Source organism: Mastomys coucha, unplaced genomic scaffold (genome assembly GCF_008632895.1).
Source record: "Mastomys coucha isolate ucsf_1 unplaced genomic scaffold, UCSF_Mcou_1 pScaffold12, whole genome shotgun sequence".
NCBI lineage: Eukaryota > Metazoa > Chordata > Mammalia > Rodentia > Muridae > Mastomys > Mastomys coucha.
The window spans coordinates 62,203,834-62,212,830 of NW_022196894.1; the positions used below are offsets into that span (position 1 = coordinate 62,203,834).

Genomic DNA, 8,997 nt, shown 5'->3' on the forward strand with positions numbered 1-8,997 from the left:
AAGACCTACTCTAAGTCTGGGTCACACCTTTTGGTGGCAGCCTATGTAAAAGGACTTGGAAGAAGGTAGCATTTGCTTTTTGCCTGCTTGCCCCTACTCTCACTGGCAAGTTCATCTACTCTGCTGCGGAGGAATGCCTTCTCTGCTATTAGAGCCTATTTCTTTGGTATTCCTACATACACTGAAGACCAGGTGAGACATCCAGCCTCATGGACTGAACAGCTTATTGGATAGTTGGGCATTCTATCAGGAGACAACCATTATTGGACTACATGAACCATGGCATATAAGCCACTCCAGTAAATCTACTTTTAATGTACTTAGATTCATGCTATCATTTCTGTTCCTCTACAGAACCCTGACTAACATGTTGCAATAACAACATTCCCCAATACAGTAATTATCAGTATAATTACTGATAATTATAAAAACTTATATATAGAGAAAGGAGGAAACACAGCTGCAAAACAAAGTTCACAAAGCAGTACCATGAACGAGAAGAAATGACATCAAATAAGCAGTAAATGATATCTTCACACGGGATTATACTGGATCATACTAACCTGCACTCTTTTTCCCTTTCCTTTCCTTTCCTTTCCTTTCCTTTCCTTTCCTTTCCTTTCCTTTCCTTTCCTTTCCTTTCCTTTCCTTTCCTTTCCTTTCCTTTCCTCCTTCCTTCTCTTTCTTTCTTTCTTTCTTTCTTTCTTTCTTTCTTTCTTTCTTTCTTTCTTTCTTTCTTCCTTCCTTCCTTCCTTCCTTCCTTCCTTCCTTCCTTCCTTTCTTCCTCTCTTTCTTTCTTTTCCTGGTCTGGTAGTTTTAGTTTCTATAAGAAAGCAAGCTGAGTAAGCCAGGGGAGGCAAGCTATTAAGTAACATCCCCCATGGCCTCTGTATCAATTCCTGCTTCCTGACCTGCTTGAATTACAGTCCTGACTTCCTTAGGTGATGAACAGCTATGGCTGAATAAACTCTTTCCTCCCAACTTTTTCTTGGTCATGGTGTTTGGTAAAGGAGTACAAACCCGGGTTAAGACACTACCTGATGATAGAAACTGCTCAGGAAAAGTAAATGATGCCATTTATAGAGCTACAGTCAAGTGAGAGAAGCAGCAGCAGAGGAAAGAGCAAAGAAGGAATAAAAGAATGTATGATGGGATAAATGAAAGAATTAGAAGAAAAAAGGAAGAAATGAGAAGAGAGAGAAGAAAACAGCAGGGAGAAAGAATTTGCAAAGTATTATTCAATGTCTAGAAAGAGAGTCCTTCAAATGTCTATTCAACCATTGTTGAAGTCAGCAGATACCGTTTATGTACTACTAATTTCTGTTGTATACAACTGTGTCCTGATGCATTCATTTTATTCCTTTTTGTTGACTTTTGTCTTGTTATTTCCAAAAGAAGTTTGAGGAACTCTAATTAAATGGTGGATTCATATATGTACTCTTAAAGATCCCATCAGTTGTTTCAACATATGTTACGATTCTGTTTTTAGGCATGCATATTAAAATTTCTTAAGATGTCAAAAAAGAAAGAGAGTCCTTGTGAATTATGTTAGGAAATAATACAACAAACTAAAAAAACATAAATCGAGATGGTTAAAATGAATTAGAATTAACATGTTAAAAAGATATTTTAGAAATCAGAAAAAGATACGAGAACACAGAGCTGTAGAAGTGGTAAGTTGTGATGTCCAAACCAACAGGAGATAAAATACGGTACGCGCAGAAGGAAGAGCCCACCGTGGCGATTTCATTTCTGCTGCTTGTGTTGGGTAAAAGCACTAAGCAGATCGCAGAGCCGGAAAAGCCTATGATTTTGAGCCACAGCTTTGTTTCTGTTCTTATTTTCTTTTTGCTTTTGAGATGGGGTCTCACTAAGTAGCTCTGGTTATCCTGAAACTCACCATGTAGGCCAGGTTGGCTCCCAACTTACAAGATATCCTTCTGTCTCTGCCTCTCAAGTGCTGGAATTAAAGGCATGCACCTCCTCACTTGGCCTGACTAACAGTATTTTTAAAAGTGTTTCCCTATATCTTCTTAGAACATGTAAAACACACCAAGAACTGATCCAGACACTCCAGGGGGTGAGGACTGAAGCCAGGCTTTCCTGCATGCTGTTTGAGCACTCTACCAACTGAGCTATATCTTCAACCAAGGACAATAAAAAAAATTCCACATTTAAGATCCACTATACTTAGGGCTGGAGAGATGGCTCAGTAGTTAAGATCACTGACTGCTCTTCCAGAGATCCTGAGTTCAATTCCCATCAATGGTATACTCAAGTACATAAAATAAATAAATCTTAAAAAATCCATTATAGTTAAATTGCAAATAAAATAAAAAATAAAAAAAGCTTTCTTGAATGTTAGATAATTTTTAGAGAAAAAAATTATCCAAATCCTATTTCTTTTTGTTTGTATGGTTTTTTTTTTTTTTTTTTTTGGTTTTTGTTTTGTTTTAAGACCAGGTTTCTCTGTGTAGCTTTAGCTTTCCTAGATCTTAATTCTCATTTCTTGCTTTGCTGGTGAGAAATACCTTTTTTCTTCCCCCAAATAGTTGGAAAAGCACAAGAAACATTCATCCTGTATATCCCCTATTCCTGAATAAAATTTCTTGGGAGTAGGTTCAATTGGAAAGGTTCTACTTTCATTGACATCTGTGTTGGATACTTTTATGTGAACTTAACATAAGCTAAAAAGTCATCAGAAAGGAGGGAACCCCTATTAAGGTTAAAAAAAAAAAACCCCACAAGATCTCACTGTAAGCCTGGCTCTAGGGCTGTCTCTTAATTAACGATTGGTGAGGGAATGCCACCTCATAGTTGGTGGGGCCTACCTGCTAAGAAAGCAAGTTTAGCAAGCCCCGGAGGAAAAGCCAGTTAGCAGCACACCTTCATGGCCTCTGCATCAGTTCCTGCTCAGTTTGAGTGCCTGTCCTGACTTCCTTTGATGATAGCCAGTGATAAGGAAATGTAAGACAAACCTTTTCTTCCTCAAGCTGCTTTAGTTATGGTGTTTCTTGATGGCAAAAGTAACCCTAAGACAACACCTGGAAGGTTGATTTTTTTTTTTCTCTATCAAACATAAGGATACCTGTACAGATGTCTTAGTTAGGGTTCCCATTGGTGTGAGGAGACACCATGACCAAGGCAACTCTTATAAAGGCCAACATTCAGTTGGGGCTGGCTTACAGGTTCAGTCCATTATCATCAAGGCAGAAAGCACAGCAGCATCCAGGCAAGCATGGCACTGGAGGAGCTATTCTAATTTTTAAAGCTTTTCAATTTTATGTAGTAATGTTTACTGTGTGCATGGGCATATATGATGTGTGTGTGTGTGTGTGTGTGTAACATGTAAAACAGGACACATGGGGAGTTTGTTGTCTTCTACATTTTCACTGGATCAGAGACGAAAGTCATATGGGCAGGCCTGTATGTGTGTGAATGCCAGAGGTCAGTTCCTTAGGACCTGTTAACCTTGATTTTTCAAGACAGAATCTCTCATCAGAACCTGGGGATCATAGGCTTGTCTAGGCTCTGTCCAGAAAGCCCCTGAGAGCCCTCATTTATACTTCACCAGCACAAGTATTTGAAATGGGTATTACCATGTCTAACTGTTTGTGTGAATACTGAGATTTGAACTCAGGTTCTGAGGCTTTTGCAGCAAACACTTTGGTAACTGAGTGATCTTCAAGCCCTCTTTAGATTTCATAGTAGAACACTATAGGATATTTTGAAGTCATTAAGTGAAACCCAGCACGAAAATTTTTAAAGAATATTATTTATTTCACTTTTTTTTTTTGTCTTAAGCTAAGCAGAAACAAATTGAGCATATATTTATTTATCATGGTTTTTAATGGCAGCAGCAAATCAAGCATAGTTTTGTATTTGGAATGCTGTTACAAATTAATGTTTGAACATTTTACATAATATTATCAATCTATATTAAAATTATTATAATAATGTAACACTTTCAGCAATGGGAAGATTTTGATAAAGAAAATGAACTTAAATTTTAGCATAAGCTTAGTGGCACACTTAGACCTTTACTTCAGCAATTCCTCAACACAAAATACAGATAAGACAAGTCAATTATCCAACCTGAATCTTTAGATGTTTTGCATATACTAATTAGATATCAATACTAATGAAGCTAGGGGCATGATGTTCCTATGTTTGCAATGCATTTATGACCATGGGTTTTTAAAATATAAGTATGATAAATAAAATAGATATGCTTTAAATTTTAAAGTTATAAAGCAGATTAAAAAAGAAAAGAAAATCAAGCTTAATACAAAATGCTACAGTTGAGTTCAGTTTTATATCTCTAAAGATAAGTGAAACTGGAAATATAGTAGATTATTAACTTGTAATTAATCTTTTTCTCATTTTTTTAGGGGCACACAATTAAGACGTGAGTTTGAGGGCTAATGGACAGCTAAGGCATTTGTGGAAGAAGAAGAAAATGGCTTAGTAACCATTGTTAAAACATATTTTCCCCAAGATTGGACAGATGTTTCTGGAGGAGAAGGGCAGTTTTTATATTTGGGCACCTGTTTACCACTTGAACCACAATCATGTAGTTCAGGGAGTAACTGTGGGCCTCATGTGTTTTCTCTGACCCCATCGCCCTATCAATCATCTACTGCAGAGACACCATCGCCCTGTCATCTACTGCAGAGACACCATCGCCCTACCATCTACTGCAGAGACACCATCGCCCTACCATCTACTGCAGAGACACCATTGCCCTATCATCTACTTCAGAGACACCATTGCCCTATCATCTACTGTAGAGACACCATCACCCTGCAGAGACACCATCGCCCTATCATCTACTGCAGAGACACCATTGCCCTACCATCTACTGTAGAGACACCATCACCCTGCAGAGACACCATCGCCCTGTCATCTACTGCAGAGACACCATCGCCCTATCATCTGAACATAAACCCAGGAAGGGAAGGGCACTGGGCACAGCAAGGCAGCATGAGGAGGACTAGCTTCATGTTAGCTGGGCTGGATGTCAATAACTTAATTTTGAGATAACCAAATGTATTTAGTTTTTCTTTTTACATACATTTCAGGATAGGAATAAAAAAAGTTACCTTTAGGAACAGGCAATTTGTATTTACAGATTGCTGCATACATAATTAATAGTGAATAATAGTGATGAATAATAAATAACATTGACATTCATTATCATGTATGGAAAAATCCAGAAAATTACTGGCCTTTGAATTTCACATAAGTCATTGCTACTTCCTAATAACTGAAAACTACTTTTTTTTTTTTTTGAGACAGGGTTTCTCTGTGTAGCACTGGCTGTCCTGGAACTCACTCTGTAGACCAGGCTGGCCTCGAACTCAGAAATCTGCCTGCCTCCACCTCCCAATTGCTGGGATTAAAGGCGTGTACCACCACCACCGGCTTACTCTTTTTCTAACGTTAGTCATCTTTTAGTCTCCTCCTTGTAGTAACATCCATCCATTTCTTTATTAAACACAGATGTAAAGTGAAGCCAGCAGTTTAAGTCAGTTCCTAGAATACCGCAGAGTGGGCCAGGCTTACTTAGAAGAGAGGTTGCCATTGAAGTGGGCTTGGACCACGTGGACGTAGGCAACACCTACAATCCCAACACACAGGAAGTCCAGGCAGGAGGATCTCCTACTTGAGACTGACTGGGTTTTTATTTTGAGACCACGTTCCAAACAAAACCACATGCTAAGTGTGTTGGCTCATGCGTGGTGGAACAAACCTTTTTTCTTAGCCCTGAGAAGGCAGAGGCAGGTAGATTTCTGTGTGTTTGAGGCCAGTTTGGTCTATACAGCGAATTTCAGAACATTCAGGGCTACATAGAGAGACTTTATCTCAAAAAGCAAGCAGGCAGCAGACAGGTGGCTATGCATGCCTTTAATCCCAACACTCAGATGGCAGAGGCAGGACGACACAGAGGCAGGAGGATCTCTATGAGTTCGAGGCCTAAGCGAGCAAGCAAGCCAAGCTCACATTTCCCAAAAGCCTACCAAGAAGCAAAAACAAGTCTCTTAAGTAACTTGAAATTACAATTTTTAGTTATTATGAAGACCAAATGTTCATGAAGAAAACTGGAGTATTCAAAATGGATAAGGAAGAAATGAAAACAATGTTTCGTGTTACTGACTCAAAGTACAGTAGGAAGTAGGTTTTGAACAGTGGAATTTAATTTGTGCTTTGAAGGGCACATTGCCAATGTTTGCAAGGAAGTGGATGGTATTTTACGAGGATAACAAAGGCTGAAAAGCCATGTTCACAATGTAAGGGCACTGGAGAGAGGAATCAGACCAGAGCGGACAGCATCCTTTAGGACCGTGGAGGATAATAAGAGATGAGATTTTTCTAAGTGTTCTTTTCTTATTAATACCAAGACTAAAAGTCACGGCAGCGTATATATGTACTGGAAGGAGCGAGGGAGAGACAATACTACTTTCTTTGAAAATTAATATGTTTATATAATTTACTAGTCTTTTAACCTTTGTAAACTAAAATCTAAGTTTCCCGTTTTTGCTTTAATGATCAGGATTCTCATTTCAAATGAAAATTTCTTTTAACCATTTAATGGATAAAACCAAAACCAGAATCCTGGAATGCAGAGGAACTCATCTCTGAGCTCATCAATAGTGAGAATTAATGCTGGGGTACATGGGGTTATGATTTTCAAAGATAACTAAGTTAGACGATGCCAAGATTATAGAAGATTGTAGCAACGTGGGCGGGTGGTTGCAAGGAGACAGGCTGGCGAGAGCCCACAGGGGTGGCCTTCGTGTGGCTTGGGAAGGCTGCTAGGCCTTGTGCTTTGCTAGGCATGGAGATTCCAGGAGCGTGAGGTAGCCCAGTGTTGTTGAATCCCTTCTCTCCAGATTCCCGGGCTCCCACTGAGGGTCTGCACGTTCAAAGTTCTCGTTCATTCCAGACTTACCGTGCATTGGAGTAAGAACCGCGACTCATGCTCTGTAGCCCTTTAGTCTCTGAGTGAGTTTGCCTTCTCTCACGATCCCTTATTCTTTGAACCCTATTCTGAGGGAATGAGGGCTGCCTAGCATTAGGTTAATGGTTATCAGAAGAACTGACACTCCAATTAGCCTTTTAAGATTTTAATTATAGAATATCCCATTGTAAAAAAAAAAGCTCTATCCTGTGTCATAAAGAATTTGTGTTTTGTTCTAGAGAGTTTGAGCAACATCCTCACTGGGAATAGGGTATATTTTATTTTATTTACTTTTAACCAAGTGTCTGAACTTGGTTAACAAACAAGTAACAACTTACAGTGTTTTTGGTTTTGATCTCAGCTTCTGGAGTTTTGCATTTGTGGTAGTGGTAAGGTCACTTTCTGGATTCTGACTCGGTCTTTTACTAAAACGGTGAATTAATTTCTTTTTTGGTTCCTGTAGCCACAGTCCCAAGCTTAACTTGCTGAGGTCTTTTAAAGCTCTGCTGTCCAGAACTGAAGCTCCAGACTCCACCTTCATTGGAGTCATCTAAGATAGGTCCTGATGCTTGGGATCCTGCCTAAACTCACAGACTGATGTGCCCATATTTATAACAAGCACCAAAAGTAATTTTTATTCCCACAGGTTTTAAAAACCTGAAATCATCATTCTCTTGAAAGAAATTCCCTTCCTACTTCACCTTCAAATGCAAAAAGATAAACTGACACATATTTGCACATCCCTGTCCTTTCTACTAGGGTTAGAGTTGACTCAGCCAAGCCTAACATTTATCACCATAGTAGGTTTATGTATATAGTTATTATATAACAATGTCATAGTTATCATGTCAGTATGTGGAGGAGGGAAAGAGACGTTGGGATACTTTGTGTGCATGTAGAGGGACAGGAATGACTGTAGTTTTCTTTTATTAATTGTGTTAAAATGGGAGACCTCAAGGTAGCAGCCTTAGCTACAGAGCATAACTACGTAATAATGATATACCATATTCATTGTGAGTTTGATTTTTGGCATACATATGGAATGTGTGTATTTTAGAAATATTAATCCAATTATTAATTGAAGATTAATATGGAGATATTGAGGACAAATAACCCAGAAGGATGATCTTAATGTTCCTGAAGAAGTGGGACTGTCCATGGGAAAAACTAGGACTGACATTAAACATAAACTTTAAAGGAAAACTACTTGGATATGATGTGTTGTTCCTCTTGATAAAAATAATAACATTTATTTCTTTTTTTAAAATTTGTTTTATGTATATGAGTGCTCTGTTTTCATGCACATCAGAAAAGAGGATCAAATTCCATTACAGATGGTTGTGAGTCACCATGTGTTTTCTGGATATTGAACTCAGGACCTCTGGATGAACAGTCAGTGCTCTTAACTGCTGAGTCATTTCTCCAGCCCTTATATATTTTTCTTAAAGAGGAATTTTCATAATTTCTACCCTGGTCAAAGGTTTTATTACTATTATTATTATTATTATTATTATTATTATTATTATTATTATTACTATTATTATTTTAATGCCACCATCTCTAGGTGGATTTTAAATAACTCTATGCTTTGGAGAAGGTCTTCCATATCAATAACCAGACATTATTATAATGTTAGCTGATGTTCCTCTCGATGATAAGTTCCTTTTGAAATCATTGAAGAAAGTTGATTGATTCAAAGGACCAAGCCAAGTCATTATAAAATATTCACTTTATTCATGACAAAAATATTAATTTGGTTTTAGAGATATTTTATGGCAAGTTAAAGGTCTAAGCATGATGAATTCTGTTATTAGAGAGATATGAGACCACATATATGGAACAAGTTACTTTAATTGTACTGCATTTTAAAGTAAACAGAATTACCTTTGAAGGACTTTGGGAATTATTAAGAAAAATATCTTTCATGTTTCTACTGAACAGTTTAAGAAACCTGATTCTCTGACCTAAAAATCAGAAATAGTCTATAAATTCATGAGAAAACAGTTTTACTCTTGAAGCAGAGACAAGCCTATCAG

At 37.9% G+C, this 8,997-nt stretch overlaps 1 long non-coding RNA gene across 1 annotated transcript in view; it reads left to right on the forward strand.

Moving 5' to 3' along the window:
• LOC116086490 overlaps window positions 1-5,115 on the forward strand; it is a 13,760-nt gene extending 8,645 nt beyond the window's left edge. Inside the window, exon 2 of the long non-coding RNA XR_004116949.1 lies at window positions 4,392-5,115. This is a non-coding gene — a long non-coding RNA (uncharacterized LOC116086490). The remainder of the gene's footprint in view (window positions 1-4,391) is intronic.
• Window positions 5,116-8,997: the final 3,882 nt, after the last annotated feature.